Raw genomic sequence first — 24,520 nt, 5'->3', positions numbered from 1 at the left:
GATCTGCTAACACCGTCATTTTCATGGCCACTACGTTCTCGCCGACTTAATGACGGTGACGCGAGGCCAGAAGTATCCACTTGGGGTAAATGACAGCAATCGATTACTTAAGTTTTGGTGGCCCGTAAGAACTTATAGTTTTAGACATGGCTGTCCCATCAGTTTCCTTGGCATTGTTTTTAAAATAATTTGCAAACAAGCTAATGGAAATGTTTTATTGAAATGAGAAAATTGTATCCCTTTTTAACCTCTCTTAACTTTCACCATCGTATTTTAATATTGTTCGAATCATTTCCACGGGAGTGGTAATGAAAAAGAGAGGATCAAAAGTATTCTGAACTGTAAGAGTTTGAAAAACTGCTTTACGTTCTATGCAAGAATAGAATATTACGTTATCTAATCAGTAATACCGCATCTTAATAATATGGTCTTTCTTGAATAAATATTAAGAGTTAGGTCAATCAAATGATTATCTAACCAAAAATTCATCGACAGGATAAACTTTTTCCATAAATCATGTTGCTCTGAGTTTTGTGTTTTTGAAGTATCATGCTCGTCTGTCGTTGTGTATTTCTGCAAAGTCGACAGTTAACGGACTATGCCTACCGATAAACCAATGTGAAACGGCTTTGCATTTTTGTATATTTTTTGGGGTCTTTTTAAGTAATTCATATCATTCATAGATCAGCTCTCTGGATCTCGCCGACGCACAGTGAGCGGAAATCGGAAAAAGCCGGACAAAATTACAAAATGGCTTTTTTTGAGTTATAAACATGAAACTTTGCAATTATACTAAAAAACAATTGCAATTTATGGATATGTACTTTATTTGCCATAGATCCCACCCGTTACTGAGATACAGAGGCTCAAACTTGAACAAATTTCCATAAAAACGCCCGTCTTCAATTTTCTCTGAAAATCTTTCAAAGTCTGTAGATGGTGAAGTTATGGGTGTATTCTTGCGGAATAAAAAACCACATAATCTGTTGTCATAGGATTTGTTCTTTAATTTTCCGTAATCTTAAAGAATATCATCGATAAATTGTTACCGTGCAGTTACAAAATGGCGGACACTGTTTTTCGACGAAGTTTTACATTTAGATAGAGTTTCAAATAGGTTTTCGGCAAAATCACGCGGAGTAACTAATATGAGAGCATTCTCTGAAGATTTCTTGACGTACTTATGCATTTATCTTTGAAATAAGTTTGCGTCGCCGGAAATTATATCGATTTTTTGATCGCGCGGCAGGGTTCGTCTCCGTGCGTCGGGAGTTGGATTAGCCGCGACGCGGTAAGTTTATTGAAGCTTTATAGGTTTTAACGCTCAGCATTCACCATTTTTATGTTCTGCTTCAAGACACCGATTCTCAAATGGTCTATGGTGAAGACGTTTGAGGTTTTTCAGCCGAGGTAAGTGCACGTTCCATTGAAGTTCATTTCGTTTTCTTTGGATACGATGGAAGACCATGCTTCTATTAAAAGCGTTCAAATTTCGAAAAAGTGATTTGTTTTCCTGGGACTCATACAAAAAGACCTACCAGAAAGACACCAGCTGAGACTCTTATACCTTCTTTACTCTCCGATCCATGACCCCCAGGATTCTACTGCGAAAACGGTCGTTTTATGACACCGCGGAGCGGAGCCTTTGACCGTCTTAACGGGGTATTTCCACGGGATCGTCTAGGTTTTTAAAATGTGCATCATACCCTCAGTTCTACTTTGACCGTGGTAAAGGAATGTTAAGTTCTCTTAAGTTCGCAGAATTTGTGAAAGTGATTTGAATTGGTTTGTGGATCGTAGAAATTTCAAATTTCCATGTGCCTGTAAGTACCTTTTTTTAAATCCCTGAATATCTTTTTCATAATAGTTATTTTAATTTATATTACTAATTTTAAATGAAAATTTCTTATGATTCCTTTCTAAACTGAAATAAATTAAAATGTAAATTATCAAATGCCACTTTTTAAATTCCAATCGATACGATATATCCAATATGCATTCAAAACATCGTATGTGGCAATGCAGCGTAGAAAAACCAACAAAATATTTATCGATATCAGGTGTACGATACTTGACATCTCCTAAGTTATTCATACCCGACGCTCTTGCTCCGCAGATTTAGAACCTCATGACTCAGCTGTCCGTCAGTGTGTTGCAAAATAAAAACAATCGTTTTTCTTGATTTCGAAATGACTATACGTTTCTTTAGGATAACAAATTATATTGGCATTTAGATTAAGAAAAAATTAGGAAAAAAAGCTAACCATTATAATTATTACCTTTCCGTTGATCACTGTCAGTAGGAAATGTAACTTGATCCTGTAACTTGAAATCATTAAGGTCAACCACCTGCCTTTCAGTATAATGTCTTTCTGATTTTGTAACTTCTTTTTTCTCTTAGAGCGAATGGGACGAAAAAATCGTGTCTACGACGGCCTTGGATTTTTACAGATAGTGTCACCTAAAATTGTAGCGCCTAGATTTGAGAAGTGCCTCCAATGCAAGTTAAATTCTTTATCAAAAGTTTATAGACAAATGCCATTAACCAAGGGAATGTAGAAATAAAATTTCAGCCGTTACCTATAGCGCCGTTAATCAAACTAAGAGGTACAATGGAACTCATGACTAGGAAGTCGTCTGAAGCATCCACTTGTTGCACATTTCCTTATGTTGAGAGTGGCCCGAACTTCCATCAAAACCGTACTTAGAGACTATTATGCATTTCACCACACATTTTAATTCTTGAGTGGTGGAAGTGGTGGCTAAGCAGGCTATTATTCCCGATATAGTGTGGTTCAGTAGTGCTTGAAGGTTTACTTCGCACATGGTCTCAGTTATTTTAATTCCTTCGTTATAAGCTGCCTTTTTTGCTAGCGCTATTTTGCCATAGCTGGGTCACAATTCGTGTCCATGGCTCAGAGCTGTCCTATGGAAAGACCGATATTGACTCTTGGTCAACTCAGAGGCAATCATCAATGACAGTGCCTCTTCCACTGTCACCTCAGTGTGGACCTTTTCACTCGTCCTCCACTTTGAAAGAACCCTCTTAGCTCGAGTAGGGGTCGTAGTTGTTATTTCTGCAATTAGCTGAGCTGCTGCAGTATCTCCCTTCTCTCGCATACTCACAGATGCCGCGAGAGTCTGCTCAGCAATAGTAGTAGTAGTTCTAACGTTTGAATTTTTCTTCTAAGTGCTCTAACCTATGAGACGCGAAATGTTTTTTTTTTTGGCCGCCCTGGAGTGCCTGGCAAATAAAATATGAATTTTGTAGCATAAAGCTGAAGGGGATTTTATTTAATCAATCAATTTGAGAGGAATAGATGTTTCCAAAAATACAATACCAACCGGCTGTCGTTGAATTATCGGAAAAGTGTTATATAACAAATTCTGGAAATGTTATGGATTCAACGAGTCAATTTTTGTATCGACACAAAAATCGTTCATTGTTTCGAGAACTCTCTGCCCATTTCATAAGGTATGGCCATAAGATGAGTATTGTAAGGAAGGAAGTATAGTGAGGAAGTCCTTGAGAAATTTCAGAGCATCACCGTCTTGTCTTAAATTCAGCCCCCGCGTTAAATAATGCAGAATATTTTATTTCCGGGTGAATGATTTTTTCCCCAATTTAAATATTATTTTATAGATATCAAGTCATGTGGAATGTGAGGAGGCATTTTCATATGAATGGCGGAAAGAGCCTAAGCACAATTGAAAAATAAACAATTAATTTGTAGAACCCATGGTTATCCAATGTCCTAATGAGTATACGGGGAAGAACGTGTGGTAAATGTGTAACAGACACAAGTAATCTATAAGTCAAAGTAGAACTGAGGGTATGATACACATTTTAAAAACCTAGACGTTTCCGTGGAAATACCCCCGTTAAGACGGTCCAAGGCTCCACTCCGCGGTGTCATAAAACGACCGTTTTCGCAGTAGAATCCTGGGGGTCATGGATCGGAGAGTAAAGAAGGTATAAGAGTCTCAGCTGGTGTCTTTCTGGTAGGTCTTTTTGTATGAGTCCCAGGAAAACAGATCACTTTTTCGAGATTTGAACGCTTTTAATAGAAGCATGGTCTTCCATCGTATCCAAAGAAAACGAAATGAACTTCAATGGAACGTGCACTTACCTCGGCTGAAAAACCTCAAACGTCTTCACCATAGACCATTGGAGAATTGGTGTCTTGAATCAAAACATAAAAATGGTGAATGCTGAGCGTTAAAACCTATAAAGCTTCAATAAACTTACCGCGTCGCGGCTGATCCAACTCCCGACGCGCGGAGACGAAACCGTGCCGCGCGATCAAAAAATCGATATAATTTCCGGCGACGCAAACTTATTTCAAAGATAAATGCATAAGTACGTCAAGAAATCTTCAGAGAATGCTCTCATATTAGTTACTCCGCGTGATTTTGCCGAAAACCTATTTGAAACTCTATCTAAATGTAAAACATCGTCGAAAAACAGTGTCCGCCATTTTGTAACTGCACGGTAACAATTTATCGATGATATTCTTTAAGATTACGGAAAATTAAAGAACAAATCCTATGACAACAGATTATGTGGTTTTTTATTCCGCAAGAATACACCCATAACTTCACCATCTACAGACTTTGAAAGATTTTCAGAGAAAATTGAAGACGGGCGTTTTTATGGAAATTTGTTCAAGTTTGAGCCTCTGTATCTCAGTAACGGGTGGGATCTATGTCAAATAAAGTACATACCCATAAGTTGCAATTGTTTTTGAGTATAATTGCAAAGTTTCAAGTTTATAACTCAAAAAAAGCCATTTTGTAATTTTGTCCGGCTTTTTCCGATTTCCGCTCACTGTGCGTCGGCGAGATCCAGAGAGCTGATCTTTGAATCCCATGATGATTGCCTGAAGTCTCTGATGGCGTCGCGCACTCGATGTTTCGCGTCATTCATCCGGGCCTTATCTGCGTTGCCTCTGGAGCGATGGAATATGCGACGAAGATAGTTTTTGGTCCGGATAAGACATCGAATGTGGAAAGGAAGAGCGAGATGATTCCAGCTTTGAACGGTTTTGGTCGGCACTGATTTCTCGATCGCCTCCGTACGATTTCCGTCAGCGTAGCCACTTGCCGGTCGATGTCCTCCGGTGTGATGAGAGGGGTGAGTGGCAGGCGGTGTTCGATACCCGTCGTCACCTCGGTACGATACATCTCCCAATCGGCATTTCGGTAATCTTTAATGATCCGTTGAGGCAGCGCGACTGGGCGCCGGTTTAGATGGAATAGAACCGGTATGTGGTCGCTGTCCAGCGCGTGTATAGATTTCGCAGACAACGCCGACCGGAGATTATGCAATGCGATATCGAGCACATCGCCTTCCCCTTGTGTGTTGTAACGAGACGGCGTCCGCGGCCCGTTGACGGCAATCCCTCGCTGCGTGATCGGAACACTTTAAATTTTGGAATAGTCCAGCGGCTTGTCGGCTTTAACTGTGCCTCTTGAATGAGGGCCACATCGCATTTTTGCCGAGCCAAAAATGCGATGAGCTCCGCAGTTTTCCGCGCCACGGCGCCGCCCGCGTTCCACGAGACGACTGTGAGGTGCTTTCGTTGTAATTTATTGGCCATTGTTAATTGACTGAATGATAGCAGGTAATTGCGCCATGTCGGACGCCAGGAGTTGCAGAGTTGCCTGAAGATTGGCAGCAATTGTGCTCATGGCCTCCATGAAATTGTGTATGGACAGAGAAGGCAAGGAAGCCGCGTCCGTGGCAGAGTTAGACGCCTCTCGCGAAGCAGCGGCGGCTTGCAAGCGCTGCTTCTTTTCCCGCTTTGACAGCGGAATCTTGATTGATTCCGCTGTTTCAGCGGGCGGTGCAGGAGTGGGTGTTGGCAGCATCGGAAAGGAGACATCCAGCCGCTTCTTGGGTGCAGGTCTCTGCGGCGCGGGCGGGCGGGAAGCGTTGGCGCCGCGCCACGCATTCTGCTTGCCAAGAGTTGGCACGCGAATGTGAGTGACGGGCGGTTTGCGAGTGGGAATTACATCCGATTCGGAGTCGCTATCCGAGGCGGAGGCAGAAGATGAGCATGGGTAATGGGCAAGGGGTGTCTTCTTCTTAGGTTGATGCTTTGAGGAAGAAAGCGTCTTCTTCTCCTTCAACTCTTTCTGCATCTGGGCTTGCCTGTCGAGTCTGTCATTTGCGATGGCTTCCTTTCTCTCCTTCTCCGCGGCGAACAGCGGGAATTCTGGTGAAAACGCAGATTGTTCTCCTCGGCAGCTACGGCAGCATAATTTTGCCGATTGGCAGTCGCCAACGACATGAGGCCCAGAGCACCGATGGCATTTCGGCGCGGCTGTGCAGTAATATGAGCCGTGTCCGTATCTTGCGCAGCGATAGCAGAGCCGAGAGACTTTTACCCTATTTCCAAACACATCTTTCGTGTTCAGAATAGATGCTGTCGTCCAGTCACTTGTTGGAGTGATGGCGACAACAAATACTCCAATTTTCTTGCCGTCGTTTGACATTTGCCGGACACGACGAGCGAGAATTCCCAATGCTTTTAAGTCGTCCAAGAATTCTTCCGCGTCTTGACGGGAAGAAAGGCCGCGGAAGGTAAAAGATTGTGTTTTCTCATCCCCGTAGGCGTAGGTTGAGACTTGTGCCCCCTTGTCCGTCAATACGCGTTTAAGATTCGCGAAATCTTGCGCAGTGCTAACGTGAATACGGGCTTCAGCGTCAAGGTATTTAATCTTAAATTCTCCCTTGCATGTCTGCTTGAGGAGCTGGCGGAAACGCGTCGGGTCCTCTACGTCATATACCGTCGGCATTGGCGGCGCCTTTCTTCCAAGAGTCTTTGGCGGTTGGCCTGTCTTCTCGCCGGCAGCAGCAGGCGGTGGTGGAAGGGGTTGAGAGGTGTCCATGGGGGCATGGGTCTCGAGCGGCTGAGTGTTCGACGTCCCCGGCTGGGTAGCGGTCGGACCCTCCGTCCGGATGGTGGAAGGTGGAGACGAGCCGTCCGTACGGGCAGTGGATAGGGGCGAGTTTTCTTCCAGGTCGGAAAGCACGCCGAACTTATTGTCCGACACAAATGGCTCCGAGGATGCCTTCACGCGTTTACTTGTAGCCTCGTCTGCGGTTTTGAACGGCCGGTACTCTAGTTTACCGTTCACTGAAAATATGAGGCCGGATACACGCGCCTTGCGCTTTGGCATTTCCGTAAATTCCGTCTCTTGGGAGGTGGAAGGGGATGAGTGAATGGGCGTTTCTTCCGAAGCTGGTGTAGAGGCATCGGGAATACTCCCGACGGAGTTGGGCATTTTGTTCTTCCTTTGTCGGCACCCTCGAAAGGATGCCGATTAAGGAGAAGCCGTGAGAGAGGTCCAAGCAGGCAAGGGTCGGGTCCGGGAGAGTGTGGGTACCAGGTTTGAGCGGTGTCAAGAGGAGAGAAAAGATGGAATGCTTCCGAGTGCGGAGCGCTGTACTGAACACGTCTTTAACCTACAAGAGTTGGATTGAGACTGGCAATAGAGTTGAAGTTCTGCTGAAGAAGTGTATACCTGGAATATCGTACCATTGCGGAGAGTGCTGCCCGCCGAGATCGGCCATTTGGTTTTGAGAAAAAACCCGTCCAACGTCCGGTCACCGAGCCTGCGGTCGACTCCTTGCCGGCCGCTGGGTTCCCCGGCGATGGCTCCGAAGCCGCCCCCGACCGATGGGCCATCCTCCCATCCATCCTGGACCAGGTCCCCCAGCTATGGTCCACTGAACGCAGCAAGCGACCTCGCGCCGTCATCGCAAAGAAAAAGGCCAGCAAGGCAGCCTTGGAAACCAAGGACAAGGACGCCACCTCCATCAGGCGTCGAATCGACAAGCTGCCGACTGAGACAGCTGAGGAACTGCTGACAGCGACCTGTGCCACCTGGCAATCACCCCGGGCTTCGCCGCCACACGCAGCCGCCGACCAGACGATATCCGATGTCAGCCCGCAGCCGTCCGGCTCCGCCGCCTGCGCCATCCAGCCACCAGCAACCTGCGAGACGCCTGAACCTGCCCGCAACCCGCCAGCGGACCTAAAGAGGTCCAACGCCGAGGATGCTGTGCTGCCAACTGGGAGCCCTGCAACTGCCGCAGATCCAGATTCGGTGAGTCAAATCCCCTCAACCAGCCAACCTCTCAGTGCGCATGCCAATTGTTCCAGCCTGGGCGGCTTCACAGTGGTGCCAGCTCGTCGTACGGCCATTGCTAGTAAAGTTTCTGCTGCCCCTATCCCCATTAATATCACTAATCAGTATGCTCTTCTCTCTGATGCCCCTTTGCATTACGACTCTTTGTCAGATAATAACGTAAACTCTTCTCCTCCTAGTATACCTAAAAAGGTTAAAATTCCGCCAATCTGCGTTGCTGACACCACTAAATGGCCAATATTTTATCCGCCAATTGCTAAATCTTGTTCCTCCCCTCCCGTCTCTCACGCCACCAGTATTTCTTCTGCTATTATTAAATGTCATTCCGTAGATGACTTCAAAATTGCTAAATCAATATTAAATTCATTAAATGTGCCTTATACTACTTACCAACTTGCTGCTAACCGCCGTAGGGAATTTGCGCTTCGGGGCTTATTACCTCCAATTTCCGACGATGAAATTCTTTCCGATCTTCTATCACTAGGTTTTCCAACTCTTTATGTTCACCGTATTAAATCAACTCGTCCTTCTCCTGCACAAAAATCTAATGGTATTCATTCTGTTCCTCCCTATCCAACCGGTATTTGTCATATCACTTCTGATCCCTCCATAGATTTCCAATCTTTTATGAGCTTAAAATTTTTAGCTGGCTTATCCATCAAAATTACCGCTTTCAAGAAACCTGCCGTCCCAGTCCAATGCCACCGTTGCCAAGGCATTGGACACACAAAAAATCATTGCAATCTACCGCCAAAATGTGTTCGCTGCGGGGAAGAACATTTTCATACTGAATGTAAAAAATCATCTGATTTACCAGCAAAATGTGCTCTCTGCGGTGGTTCTCATCCGGCTAATTACCGTGGGTGCATTAAGCATAAAGAAGCCAAAGCAGCAATAATCGCTCGTCGTGCCGCAGTTCAATCACCTTCTGTAAACCAACCTTCTGCTCCCCCTCTTCCAAGATCCTTTGCTACCGCTGTAAATTCCGGTTACCAATCATCATTTCCTTCCATTTCCGAATATCGTAAATCTCCCCCGAACCACTCCACTCCGCCAGATGAAAACCAAGAACTCTTTTCCTGGTTTTCAAATATTTATTCCAAGTTAAATTCTCTAAATTCAATCAATGAAAAAAAAGCGTTCCTCCTCCATCAACTGTTATTACTCCAATCCCCTCAAATAATTGTTAGGTAGGAGTCCAGGCTGTTGGCATTTAAAACACTCTTAAATTCAACAGGTTACACTGCCTATCAAATTTCTCGTCTATGAGTCTCTCGTATGTCTTTCATTCTTCAAATCAAATCATTGTTTTTCTTTTTTTATGTCATTCATGTTTATATCTTAGAAAGAAAAATCGAAATTAACTAGTTTACTGCACATCAAAAAATTAAAAAGAAGTATGCATAAAAAAATCAAAAGATCGTTGGACAAATTTGTCCAATTGTGCAAAAAAATTTAAATCTCATTGACCAAAAGAATGAGAAAAAGAAATAACTTTTAACTTATAAATTTCCTATTTTCACGCAAACAACATTTTACACTGTCACTTTTATACAAATGCGCCATTTAAAAAAAAATGCTCATGTTAAAAGGCTGGTTGTGGTGAGATTGACTCACCGGTACAGCCCTTGTAGTCGCGCCTTCGGCGCGGCCAATTGATGAGATTGTTCTGGTATTTGGTCCAACAATGACTGCATCCTTAGGGTGAAATGAACTGTTTTTATTAAATATCCGCGTCATGTAAGGGTGAATGAGACATTTGCTTCATACTCAACAGTATTATCGACAAATGTCCAAGGTATAATACAAGGGACTAAATACACAGTGTTGCAATATTGATCAGCTCTCATGTTTTAAATTTGTGAATGCGTACAGCGTCATAGCAACCGTTGCATTGGCAGTTACGTGAACATTGAAAATGTCAAACGCTAAGATACCCAAGCACGTCGCCGCATTCTGCTTTGAGTTTGAACGGAACCACGTCTTGAGTTTGAGTGGTAATATTTTACTTTTTTAAATATTTAATATTTACTTTTGTCCTTAAATTGAAGCGCTACTTTCACAATACCGAGTCGCTTGGTGTGCAAGAAGCAAGCGGCAGGTGAGACAGAATTATAGACCACCGTCGGCTTTAAATTGATTAGAAATATATGCCAATCTTCCGATGGTGGCATATCTCCATCATTGTATGCCTAGTTGAAATTCTCAAGTGTGTAGATTTTCATTGCAGCCGGCTTCTATATCATCAACTCCGACTAAATGTGTACAAAAAGACGCTTCAAGTCTGTGCGCGTAGCCAAAAGTCAACACAAACGCCAACATTACTATGGCGAATGGAAAATTTGAGGTGAAAAATCCCTAGTGAAATCTTTGGATTCCCTAAAATGAATGGTGAGTGTGGCCCACCAACCCGGGCCACTCTCACCAATCATCGGTAAAGGCCCGCCAACCCGGAATGTCTGATATTAACACGCCTGTGCCTTAATGCGAAATGAGCTCTGCCCTACCTCACCTATCCTAACCAACTTTCGGGTGGAATTAGTGAGTGAGCCAAGAAAATACTCGTTAGCATTTTATATCTAACCCTTATACTTCTTAGTGTTTATGTCTGATAGAAATAACATTTCCACTATGCGTCATGCAACGTCACGTTCTGCTGGGAAGCCAATTAGAGCAGACCCATTTGGGATCACGTGATCTGGGAGTTGGCCGTTTCCATCGCAGACGCATCGCTCCAGTCGTGTCACTTCGGACGGACGCCATGTTTGATTCCACTTTCCGTGGTGGGGGCGGGCGAGGGGGCTTACCTTAATTTTGTCGGGAAACATCCGGCAAGATCAAGCCATCTCATTAATGCCGTCCGCGTCCCTCCCCCACTTGCCTCAAATGAAAAATACTCGAGGAGAAAAGCCGAAGTGCGTTTGTGTGCGACCACTTTCATGCTATGCGTGCTGCGTTTTGTGAATACGAGGCAGGAATAATGTTGGAGTGGAGTTGAACCATCTCCCTGCTCCCCAATTCCATCCCGCTCATTTTCCCAGCCTCGACTGTTGCTTTCCCCGATGAACTATTTTTACTGCGATTTTGCTGAGTCAATAGCCTGGATTAAGTCCGCCAATGAATATAAAACGGCTGTTCCACTCACCCGTCTTTCTGCCTTCACCTTAAAAATGTCCTTCTCTACATCCCTGAAAGGATTTTAGGAACTGGCAATCTAAACTGCTGTGACTCCGAAGAGTCCGATATTTTTTTTCATTCACCCGTGGGCAAGTGGTGAGTAAGCACGTTGATTTCCGTGAACCACTGTCACGAAATGCGGTCGCGAACCAAGATGGGTAGAAATCTCAAGCAGCGCTACTCCACCAAATTGTGTGTGTGTGTGTGTGGGAAAACCGCGGCGGGTACCCTGATAATGATGTATCGGCGCAACCATTGCAAGACATTGTTTAATTCAATGTTGCTCGCGGGGAAAAACATGCTTATATTTGTTTCCTATTTAAAATGTTCTCATACACTTTATGATCTCAGGAAACGTAACAGTTGGGAATAGTGGTCTTTTATCTTCGTATGTAAACTGTGCAAAGCTGCATTTATGATATTCCCCTCCTCCAACCCATGTTTCTAGATTTTTCACTTAAATGTCCAAGGCTTGGTCAAACAACTCGAAGAGTGCTCTCATTTGGAGCTTTAGCTTAACGCTCATAAAGGCAGCGACATGATCTTTTCCCATATGAAGCCAGTCGTTGCTCTTAATTACCGAGCCATGCAATTTTCTCTCTTAAAGTGTCTTACGCTCCAAAGTGTTCACTCTACGGAGTGCATCATATTTGTTGGAGCCTTGTCTTCTCTCTTCCCGATGTGCGCTCCACCGCATTCTCCCCATCACTCGTGGCTGTCACATGCAAAAGAGTGCCATGGACCACTCCTCCATCCTCCTCTGCCACCAATTCGCCCATTCTCCACCCGCTTACTCGCCCGCTGCCCTTTTCTCACTCTCACGCATTTTACCTAAGCCGCGGCGTCATTTTCACACGAAATTCCCCCCCCCCCCAAAAAGGCTCTTAACAAAGCAACCAGCACTAGCTATTGGCATTTCCTTATTTGCGTCTCGCTCGATGCTCCACTGTAAACTTCCGCTCCGACAGTCATTCAGGGCAACACCTATAGGCTGTCACCGTGTCGCGAAATCATCTGTAGATATTTACGACAACCTCAGTTACCGATTTAACATAAGATTTTATTAATTGAAGTATATATTTTACCTGCGGAGATAATAGGAGACTTTACCATCTTTAATTTTTATATTTTACATTTTTTGCGGTTGTAGAGTGTGTAGAACGCTTATAATTGTATGACTAATGTAAGGTTTCCATGCCGAAACAGCAAAGGTTAAATGGCTCCGAGCGAGATATAGCCATTGGGCGAAAAAAGACATCGATATAGATATTAAGTTTAAATACAGCTTTTATTGATGTGCCAGTGAAAGGAGTACGGAGAAGAAGAAATGTACGTATCTTTTAAAATTCGATTTTTAAGGTATGATGAATGCACTAGGGACTCAAGACTCAGTCTTACAATCAAATGTTAGTCAAAACGAATATGATTTCCGAGATACTTACTACAATGATTTCATCATTTGATGAATAAGAATCCATGAATTTTGTTTATTATCTTCGCTTCTTAATCCCGCCAAAATATAAGAAAGCTGATCATTCTTGTTTGTGCTTCAATTATCCTGGATAATAATGCCTAATAGGTAATAGCAGGTAATAGTATCCGAATGACGGCATATATAATATTTTATTGGGAATAAGGCATTGACGAGATTCCCCAGGCTCCAGGTTTCCATGCGGACATGCCCGCATTTTAAAAGCACCCAACGACGACGCCCCATCCTTTGTATGAATTGATTTCGAACAACTCGCCTCAAGGAAAGCGTCTACCACATGTTGAATTTGGTTTAGAGGGAGGTGGCTCTTCATTGCCGCCAAAATTTCAAAACTGTAAGAGCTCGGTAATAGGAAATTAACGTGTTCGCAATTATGACACTAGGTTTCTCATACACTCGGGAAACAAAGCAGTGGATAAGAAATTATTAAATCATAATAAATGATGTAAAATCTTCTTCTTTTCGTAACAGTTGCCTCCCCACTCAGCCTTATAACTCTGTCATGGCGGAGAGGTTTACTTCTGTTATTGACGCCATCAACATGCTATGCTGGGTGAGGTTTAAAACTATTTGCAACCTAAAGCAATTTGTGTCATTGCCTCTCCTATGTCCTGCGCCTCATATCGTCGATTTGCGCATTCATGCAAGAAGCAGTCCTTTACTCCGAGGGCACTCCAGCCAGAATTGTACATTTCGTACCTTTGAAAACTCCGCACTGGAAATTTCATTTGGGACGTCTGTCTCTTGGTATCCCTTTCGACGCACATGAATTTCTCTTAATTTTCGAGCGCATCCTGTGCCCCGCCACGACAGGGGGCGGGAGCTGGGGAGGGATAGGAGAGGGGGTCGCAAGCATTCGATTTCTGCACCCCCCGGCCATGTGCCACGCATCGCCACCGCCCATTCCCAATCCTTTCCTCCTTAAGCCTTAAATCCGCGTTAATCCTCACATTTATCTCACTCGCGTCGTCGCTGTGTTTATGCGCTCACGGAATTAATCGGAATATATGTCGCGGGTGTCATTCACCCTTTGTTTCGAAACCTCACCCTCCCACCCTGCCTGCCGACCACCTCCCCCGAAATCCTCGCTCGGGCTGAAAAGGACCCTGCTGATTAGTAGCGTGTGGTCAAGCCCTGAAAAAGAATCTCATCTCGATAGCTTTCCAGGGATCTTGTTGCTCCAGGGTCCGCTTTTTATCGCCCCACGTTAACTTCAGCAGTCGGCTATCACAGCCGCTGCGTTGATAGCCGACTAGGTCGGTTTGCTGATACGGCGCTTGACGAAGAATGCGCCCTCTACGGACGCTGTTTGTAGGGAAGCGATAGTCGTCCCTGTATCATATCCGTGTCGAAGAGGCTATTCTTTATACTTGAAAACGGCTCCAGCTGTTTAGCGTGCCCTTTGATTACGGCTTCTAGCTCAGATGTCTTGACGAATTTTGCTGAATTTATTGTTTAACTATGGAGAGTTAATTTCCAAGGTGCAAGAACATAATATGCCTAATGCACCCTGTGTGTTCATAAGGTTTCATAAGTATGCGGTTTCGGAAATGTTTTTAAACAAGTGTAGAAAAATGTTAAAAAGTATTCTTTTGGGTAACTAATTTAAATAAGGTAAACCTTTATAATAAACAATGAATGTATGAGTTACGAATCAGGGAAAAATGGCCGGTGTAAAGCTTCCAATTTGTCGCCGGCCTTTTTATGAATTTAGCGTTTTTTTTTTCAATTTTTTCATATTTTGACCATCGAAAAATATATTTCCTTTGCTAAAAGCTGAAATATAATACTCGACGGTGCGGAAAGTTTATCGTGAAGAGATTAGAATGGCGTAGCTCGCTTTGCGTATTTGTATTAAATTATCAATTGGGCTGTGAATATTTTATCTCTTTATTTTCAGGTTGGTGGCCGTTTCTCTTCCCACCCGGATGTGTATGGGCCGAAGAGAAGCGTGAATTCTGGCGAGAGGACCGTGAGCTGTCGTTTTTCGGTCACATATAGATCCCCTTTTACTTTTAATGAAAAGTTTTAGTGTGGAAATTTTACCACGGGTAGAATGCTCTTATTACCTACATGCTTTATCTTAACTTGCTTCGTCTGTTTCGTCGCGACGAAACAGACGAAGCAAGTTAGCGCCGTTGGCCTCTTGTAACTGATTTTTCCTCACTTCCCATTGTTGAATCTGCTTGAAATTTTCAGTACAGATCATAAACAAGTTGAATGAATTCTTACACTATTCCTAGGTCTTTAGGTGCAATATGAGCTACAATTTTTGACACTTAAAACTTGAAGTGATCGCTCACATTCAGGGTCAGTATTACCGATTTCATTCTTCGTCAGTTAGTCATGTGTCATAAGGTGCAACGGTGAATGCGTTTGCCTAGCGAGCACAAGATTATTTGTGCGAGTCCTGTGACAAGCGATTATTTCCCTCACTTTTCACAAGTTGACTATACGCGTCTTTCATCGTTTTAGGCTTTTCTATGCTAGGTTTTAGGCTATTTGGAACTTTATATGAGCAATGTTTTGGTAGCCTAATAGAGCTATCTTTTAAAAGATTATGAAAATAATATTTAAATGGACTGAAAAATTAATTTAAAATTCATGTTCTTAATAAAAATAAAATAAAAGTAAAAAAGATAAAAAATGCTATATTTCTAAAAACAGTATATAATGCAGTAAATAGTAAAAAATAAGCTTTTCATTAAGTTGATGCGTGGTTTTCCGCGGCGTTGTCTATATGATGTCACCATGCTTCTGGGTTTCAACGCGTGGATTTTCTTTGTGACGACAGTTTCTCCGGTATTCCAACCGGCGCACAGTGGGGCCAAATGCTTAAAAGGTGGTCATAATTATTAAATATCATGTAATATGTTTCAAATTTGGAATATAACAGTTTTAGAGGTCAATAATTCCGTATATGATATTGAAATATAAAGAAAAAATATATTTTTCCAAAAAATTTGGAATTTTTGCTTAAGTAAGACAGTAATAGCTAATTATGTCCAGTAAAAAGGGGGAATATTTTTAATGATATTAGATATATTGGCGCCAAGAATGCACTACATAAGTCACCAAAAATTGAATCCCGACATCGACCTGATGACGCCGGTTAGAATACCGGAGTAACTGTCGTCGCAAAGAAAATCCACGCGGTGGAACCCAGAAGTATGGAACATGAAGCTTTGCATTACTCGGAGAATCAAGGGTGGGTGCTAATTCTCCAACCAGGCTCTTCTACACTCATTTGAAATTAACCTTATCAGCAGTTTTTGGGAAAAGCATTCAAAATCTTTTATATTTATAGATGAGTACATTTTTAGTAAAAGAAATGCTGGCATGCAAGTAAGTTGGGTACACAATGCCAAATTAGTTTTGAAAAATAGCTTGTTCTTTTTTTGTTTCATGTCTCATTGCCGAAAATACTCACAAGGACTAGATACATTTAGAAATCTCCAATAGCGAAAATTTATTACGTCGAATACCAGCGATAATATATGGCGACGTAGGCCGTCTTCAGTGGTCTGGAGTCGAATCCCAAGGCAGCGTTGGACTATGATTTCTTTGGAGAGAGGGAGATGAGCGGGCCGCCGGGCGGACGGAGGCGTGAACGGCAAACCCTCGTCTCGCAGCGCGCATTGAGTGATCGCTGAAAATATCTCCACCACAGTCGAGGATTGAAACCTGATCCTCAAGTTAAAAGCTTACGACGTGTTAACCACGGAAACCTTGTCCCACCTGCTGTTATAAAACTCCCAAATGGATTCAATGTTGGCAAAAAAATTACCAATTACTGATTAATAATAGCTTGAGTTTTCCTTCGTAATTTTTGAGAGGCAAAATTGCTGCTTTATGTGGCCGAGACGTATCCATTTGAAATTAATGAAATTAATGGCTCGGATGTCCGCCTTTGAACCAAGATCCCTAGTTTTCGTCAGTGCCTTAGCGTAATATCAACTGTTCAGTTTTATTATTCCTATGGATCGAATAATTGAAAATTGCTGTTTGGTCTTTCACTTCAGGGTGAGGTGCCATCAATGTCCCCGTTTCTCAGCATTAAATAAATTGTCATCCTCGAAACCGAGGACATAATTTGGTAACTAGAACATTACTAGCACTGGAAGAATGGATATCTCTGCATGGGAAAAACTATACTGTTTTAATGGGCAGCATTTAATAGCTCAATTATTTTTTATATTACCGGTGGACTTTGTCTTAAGGATGAGAAGCTCCTTTGACTGTTCATACGGAGACTATAATGTAATTAGGTAAATTGAAATTATATTTTTGCTATCTATTTTAATTTGCTGAAGGTTCTGCTATTATATTAAAACACCCCTTCAACATTGACTTTGTTTAGAAAAGCTTAGGGCAATCAAATGAACTTCAATTTAGATCCTCTATCTGTGGAGTAAGTTATATTTTATTTCTCTTGGATAAATATCATCCATTTTTAGGGAACCCCTTAGTTAAAAATAAGGCACGGTAACTGCCATGAATTTTTTACCCATATAAATTATATTGTTAAAATTAATTTCCGATGCATTACTCAGAGCTTAATTTCATTTGTGCACTCTTGTCCCTGCGAGGAATTCGGGTGACGTTTTGCGATAGGCGTATCGACACGCAGTCACATCAGCATTTCCCTTATCTGGGGTGTACTTCATTGGCATACGTTTCATGACAAATCAAGTGCGATTTAAGGTTACGTGTTCCACGATCTGGAATAAGTTGCCATTCATGTCATTCGGCGAAAGGATTGCGTTTGAATCGATGAAGTACCTCTCTGATCCGCATTCACGTGCCATCGTTTGAACTCCGTCTTTGGCGTGCTTTGTGAAGAGCTGCATTCTTAGCGAGACAAATCAACCGCTTGCATTTCATCCCATGTCCATGAGCAGCGAGTCGCTCCGTCGAGGATGGAGGGGTTTTCATCTCACTGTGGCTCCGTCCGACCTCGATTGAAAGTCGACTCGCCGGCCTGTGTTGATCCTCCGCGTGGCTCAAGAGCCGCCACTCGTGAAACATGCGCCGGGGTGGAGGGGCACGGGATTTTTTCCCAGCGACGAGCATGCGAATAATGCCGCCACGAGTGCAGTTACTGCTGCAATATTTGCGCTCACCCGCGTCGCCTGCGTCACCCCCCCACCCCCCTTTCATGAATCATGCCGTACACGTGAACTCAATAAGGCGAAATTTACATTTGAAGGAGCGATAAGTGATTACCGTTTTTTGACTTGAATCATTTCCCGTCGCGGTTTTGTCCGGTTAAGAATCGTCTACATCTATCCACATCTGCACACTACACCGCAAGCCGCCTCAATCGGCGTGTGGTGGGGGCTGTTAGGACACCATTCGTGAACAAAGAAATGCTGTAATGAAATTACACCGAGAATGTATTTACTTCCTTTATTGTTGGGGAAGAACGAAACAGCATGCCTATCAGTTCGGCAAAATATCTCTCTTAGTTTATCGTTTCTGACGGAGCTGAATTATAGTACGATTCTAATATGGTGTTCAAGGGTGGTCCTTATTTTTGAAGTGTTCGAATCTCCTTTGCTGAGAAAATAAAACTTGAAAATTATTTTTGCTACTAGATACCGGGAATAAGTGCCGCATCGCACTTAAAGTTTTGAAATGTTGGCATTTTGGATGTTTTTCGGACACAACTGAATATGACGTCTCTTTCGGATTATTCTATCACTTAACTGTTTTTCAGAACGACTCGTTATACATTTGTAGCGTATCACGTCAAATAACTTTCATTTCTGCCATGTGATTCCCGGGATATTGCACCGAGAGTGAGCGCGCGCGACCCCAGACGGACATTTTAGGTGGAACGCGGGTTGCATACTCTCAATATTTGTTGATCATTCTCTCACATAGTACAACTATAAAATTCTTTAGATAAACTTTAAACTTCGTCAGTATAATCTAAAGTGCTATATTTATCAATGTTTATTGCCAAAACGGGCTTAGTAGCAGTTCAATGAGGCAGGAAACCATTGGTGTTCTTCGTGTCGCTCTGAAAGGTCTGAAGAAAGCAATTTTAGGATTGTGTCGATGCATCATACAAATAACTTTAGGGAAAATTCTTCACTTTGGCATAGATTTAAAGGGAGTGTCTTCGGGGAATTACAAGAACATCAGCATTTCGTAGTCTTGTCACCTTCCGTTTCATTAGAATCTAAAAATTAAATTTTATGGGTTCAATTCCCAATGCTTTATCATATCTCCGAAAGGAAGTACTTATCTCACTGCGATAAAGAATCGATGATAAAGTTGAAATGATACGCACAAAAATTTGGTTCATCAAAAATGCCTAGTTTTCTTCTCAAGTAGGATATCTGCTTCATGCTCAGACCACAACTATATGTTTACCTTGGCTGTAGCACCTGATCCGTCTCTCGCGATATATAACGAAATGGTTCCAAGAGAGGATGGATGTCTTTCAGATCCGAAGGGTAGCATGCGTTTCTAAACAAGCCCTGTTGACAATTAGGTTTTTACAACGGTCAGAATTGCCTCTAACTCAAGGAGGCATTCATCTCTCCTGTTCTCCTTCTGACCCACTTACCTACCTAACGATGCTTTGATATCTGGAGTAGACGGGAACGCACTGGCATCTATGTAAGCGTTGAATTTTCCCAGCCCTCATAGCTACGCAGCGATCGATCAATGCAGTCCACTTAGGTTTGTATGTGACACTCACCTATCATGTGATTTGAAGACACTCCCCAAGCAAAGCGGAACGATGCTCGTTTGAAAAGAATGAATAAGCAGCTCCCCAGTTATGTGTATTTTTTTCAATGAAGGCTGAAACAGCGTTTTGTTCATTCATTCTCTCTGCAGACAAGTAACTGCGAGAAAATTATTTACACGAGAATGGGATCGGGTGTTACTTCACTGTTGGAAATGCTTGTTACTATCAAGTTTATAAAATCATCATTCGTTGGTGGAAGAGAACTACTGGGTGCTAATGTAACTTTTCGGCCAATATTTTGCGCTTGACAGGGTCATTATTTACCTTTTAATTGTTTCTACAATAGCCTCTCACTCAGTGCTGCCACCCAATTGTTGATTCGTCAAGGCTCGTTTTCATTCGGGAATGAATTAGCAGCTCCCCAGTTATGTGTATTTTTTCAATGAATTGTTGAAAATCAATTCATTTTCAATGAATTGAATAGAAATTATTATGATTAAAAACTTTTGGGCTATGTCGCCGCGTCAATGCTTTGGGTGGTCCCAACGTTTCCCGACCGATGCTGGTCGCTTTTTCAAGGGATTATGGAGAGATGGGATTTAAGATCTTTTATATAGGTGTCTGTGTCAGGAGGTGAAGGGAGGGGAGCCGGAGGTTGGGGGAGTGGGTTGCTGCTTGTTCCTTCTTATTATGAGTTGCCAAGTACGGCTAATTTTAATGCCGGTGTCTCTGTTGAAATTATTCTTATCTTCTTTGGATATTTCAATGGCTTCTCTAACGAGTCTCAGTTTAAAACCTTTAACTTTGCGAGGATTTTGACTTCCTTGAGGTCGATGATGTGGCCAAGCGCTGCGTGTTCGGCTACCGCGGACTGTGTTGATTGCCCCAGTCGAATCGCTCTCTCGTGCTCTTCTATGCGTGTTTTGACCGACCTGCCTGTTTCGCCGATGTAGTTCTTCCCGCAGGTCTGGCAAGGAATTTGGTAAACCCCTACCACTTGGAGTGGAGTTCTATCCTTGACGGTGTTTAGGAGATGTTTTGTCTGTATGTGAGGCGAGAAGATTGTCCTTATCTGGAATTTTCGAAGGATATTTCCTATTACGTCTGTCGTCCCCTTAATGTATGGCAAGAAGGCTTTCTTCTGGTCGCTGAGGTCCTTTATGGATGAGTTCGCGGCTTCTGTGGCGTTGTTTTCATTTCGTTCTTTTTGATGACTTTATTTAAAGTACGAGAGATAACTCTGTCGTCGAATCCATTTCCCCGTAGAATGGCCTCTAGCTTTCGTCTCTCTTCGGCAAAGTTTTCCTGGTCGCTTATTGTGTAGGAGCGGTGAATCAAGGTGTTTATCACTCCATTTATTTGGGCTGGGTGATGATGAGATAGAGCATGCAGGTACCGATTTGTTGCTGTTGGTTTTCGATACACTGTATGCCCTAATGTTCCATCCGTTTTCTTTTCCAACGAGCACGTCCAAGAATGGAAGTTTTCCGTCTTCCTCCACCTCCATTGTAAACTTAATGTTGTTGTTAATATAAGAAGGAACAAGCAGCAACCCACTTCACCAACCTCCGGCTTCCCTCCCTCCACCTCCTGACACAGACACCTATATAAAAGATCTTAAATTCCCATCTCTCCATAATCCCTTGAAAAAGCGAAAAGCATCGGTCGGGAAACGTTGGGACCACCCAAAGCATTGACACGGCGACATAGCCCAAAACTTTTTATCATAATGACGAGCACCCGCGAAAGTTTTAACGAAGAATGAATAGACATTGGCGCCAGAAGGATTGTGCTTGTGATATTTAAAAACTTCACCCGGATCAGTTCCCAGGACCCTGAGATCCGTGGCCTAGCATTTCCCTCACTGGACTCTCGCACTCATCATTCAGTGAGCTGAATGCTGCACGTTGGTTGTGTCCTTGCTGGCTGAAGTGAACCTTCGCTCTTGAGTGTGTGCCGAAGGTTTATCAAACCGGAGGTTATTAACGTGCATCCTGTCGAGAGGACTTCCGGACTTCATCCATCTGCAAGTGGCAGAAATGATGGAAAACTCCACCCAAGTCATAAAAAAAACTAAATGGGAAAATCAACCATATTTCCAAGATGCTCAACAACAAATAGTACAAGGCTTGAAAATGACGACCCTCACACTTGACAAATAGTGCAAACAGTGGGTTCGGTGCAGTTGTGGGCGAGTTGTGAACACCAAGCCAGTTGCTAAGTGAAAGAGGTTTAGTTGTTAGAGGTGTTGCTTTCTCGAGGCAGTGGGGTGAGGCGAGAAGCTTTGGTCGGCAATGATTGGCTAACTCCCGTTTGCCAATTTCAGGAGAATTGTCCACCGGGACTGGGAATTGAGGAAAAATCGTATGCACCACCAACATGGAGAGGGTTTTTGAGTATACACTTCACTTCTACTGCGTTGAAAATGACCATAAATTCATTTCCAGTTGGGGAAAAACAAGCATAAATACGCCCCGAAATGAAGCAGAAAGCATCCCCACATACTGTAATCCCCCAATGTCGTATGCACATCAGTCCAGAAAAAACTGATGTAGAATGGTTCGAATACTGACGGAAATAACACTTAAATATTCAATTATTCAAACACCTCTCAGCTTTTGTAAACTTATTGTATTAGATATCAAAATTCTTTCTAGCATTATATAAATAACTTAATTTTATTTATGCATTAGAAGACAAGTATTTCAATGTATTATATCAAGTATTTCCTTGTATTAGAGCTAATACTTCAATGTATCTTATCAAATATTTCATTGCCTTCTTCAAAAATCCACATTTTACAGTACTCAATTTTTTGCACACACTTATCACTATGACATCAAGAGTAAATGTTAATCGTCAAATTTTGGTGGGGTGGTTAACTTGCAGTATTCAACAGATAATTAAAAAAATCAACGATAAAGACAGCCAATTACAAAAATGGGCCTAGTTCCTGGTAGCAAAAAAAGTTTTCAGTGATTCAGTTCAAATTATTGCTATATTTAGAAGGCCTTAATTGATGTAAATGATCACGAAGTCTTACGCGATTTCTTTAACATTATTAAAATAATGTTGAATGTAACGTATATAAATTAGTAGGAATTCAACTATCTCATAATAACTTGAATTCAATAGTTACCAACCGAAGTTGTCTATCAACTTTCACTTCATTTTTATCTGTGTATCTTTAGATGGCTGAGCTATGATGGCGATCGACTCAGTAACTGTGCTCATAAATCAATGCATAATAGCCGGTTTCTATGCTTTTACCTGGGCTTCGTTATTGAATGGCAATAAGGTTGAAACTCTACGGCAAACATCCCACATGTGACAAACAAAGTAATAATTTTCAGATCAGCCGATGACTCTTTTGTTGAGAGATCGACAAATTCCCTCAAAAGAGAACCACCATGGATAGTGCATTTAAAAATGAGACTAGCAGTAGTCTTAGCAGATGGAGTTTGGTGAGAGGCAATGAATCCTGCATTGAATCTGAATGGCCATTGATCCCTCCGCAACTTATCTGGAAGCGACATACTTCGGGGAATGGTCGTGACTGCCCTCCACCAAAACGCCTCAATCTCTACGCCAAATCTCACTATCTAGAAGCACAGCAAAATTCAGGCGATTTAGGAACATTTGATCACCAATATTCGAAATGCAGTTTTATTTAAGTATTCTTATAGGTATATATTGAAATATTCAATTATAATGAACCAGATAAATCATTATTTTTAAATACTATTAACATATGTAGCAATCGAGCATTGTCAGTGTTGTGAGAAAGGGCAAACTAGCATGGAAAAAATTGAAGGTTCCTCCCCTTTAAATTACTGCGTCACCGTGGTACGCTTTCAAATGGAAAACTTGGCAGACTTTCTCTTTCCCAGACGATATTTTAAGAATCACAGCCACAGGAGAGAAAAACTTCTAAATGGGGAAAGGTCCTTCCCGTAAGGGCATTATTTTAGCCATTCTCTTGTCAGCCTTTGAGCTGACAGTGAAGTTTTTACAAAGTACGAAATCTTAAACAGAGAAAGATTCTTAGTTTAAGATTCTTAGAGAAAGTCTGCTGCAATATTAGACCACCGAACATGGTTGAGCATGACTTAGGAAAAGAGTTTTAGTTCCGTTCTAACTAGCTTCCCTAGTTTCTTTGGGTGGAAGAAAAACCAAGTGAAGGCGCTCTTCACGGTGTAATCTTTTTCACCAATATCGTTTTCAATAATATTTAGACACCCACTAATCCTATTTTACTGAAAGGGCCGGATTGGTGAAAACTTGGAGGGTTGGCACTCAATGCTAGGTGCATCCTTTGCCTTTACGTTGCCGAGAGCCGATGAGGTCGGACGTGGATACCGCCAGTCTAGCGAATTGGAGTCTAACTCCTGGGGTCGGATTCTGCTTCTTTCCGGCTATAGCCAACGAGATTTGACGAAAAAGATTGGCAAACGGTGTATGCATTCGTATTTTCATTTTCATTCGCAAAGTTTTTCGCCAGGAATGCTTCGCTTCGTGTCTCGGGCGAGGAAAAAATTATTCTCGTTCTGTCTGGCGAGCATATAGCGAACGCAAACATTCGTCAAGAGCGAATTTCGCCAGCGACGACAATGAAATCACTCTAGCGGCTTAGCGAAAGAATTGACGAGAGGCAGACTCGTAATTTTACTACTGCTTTACATCATTTTTATGTTGCATTTTTGATTCCAATGAGTTCAATTGTTATGAAGATGCTTGGCGTACAACCTGTGTATTGTTTTACTCGTCTTTTCGTTCCATGTAATTAAACGGGATTAAAAGTGGGTTTGCATTTTAATGAACCGCGAAGCTTTTGTTTGATTAGAGTATATGTTCTAATGGGAATGCCGTTATTCTGAGCATATTAATGTATTGGATTACTTGAAAAACTTGTTGTTTCGATTCTTATGTTCGTGAACGTTTCATCGGAAAAAAATAAGAAAGAGAGTGACGGGAATTTTGCCGCATTAGAG

This window comes from Ischnura elegans, chromosome X (genome assembly GCF_921293095.1).
Source record: "Ischnura elegans chromosome X, ioIscEleg1.1, whole genome shotgun sequence".
NCBI classification, from domain to species: Eukaryota; Metazoa; Arthropoda; class Insecta; order Odonata; family Coenagrionidae; genus Ischnura; species Ischnura elegans.
Note: the sequence above shows the minus strand (reverse complement) of the source record.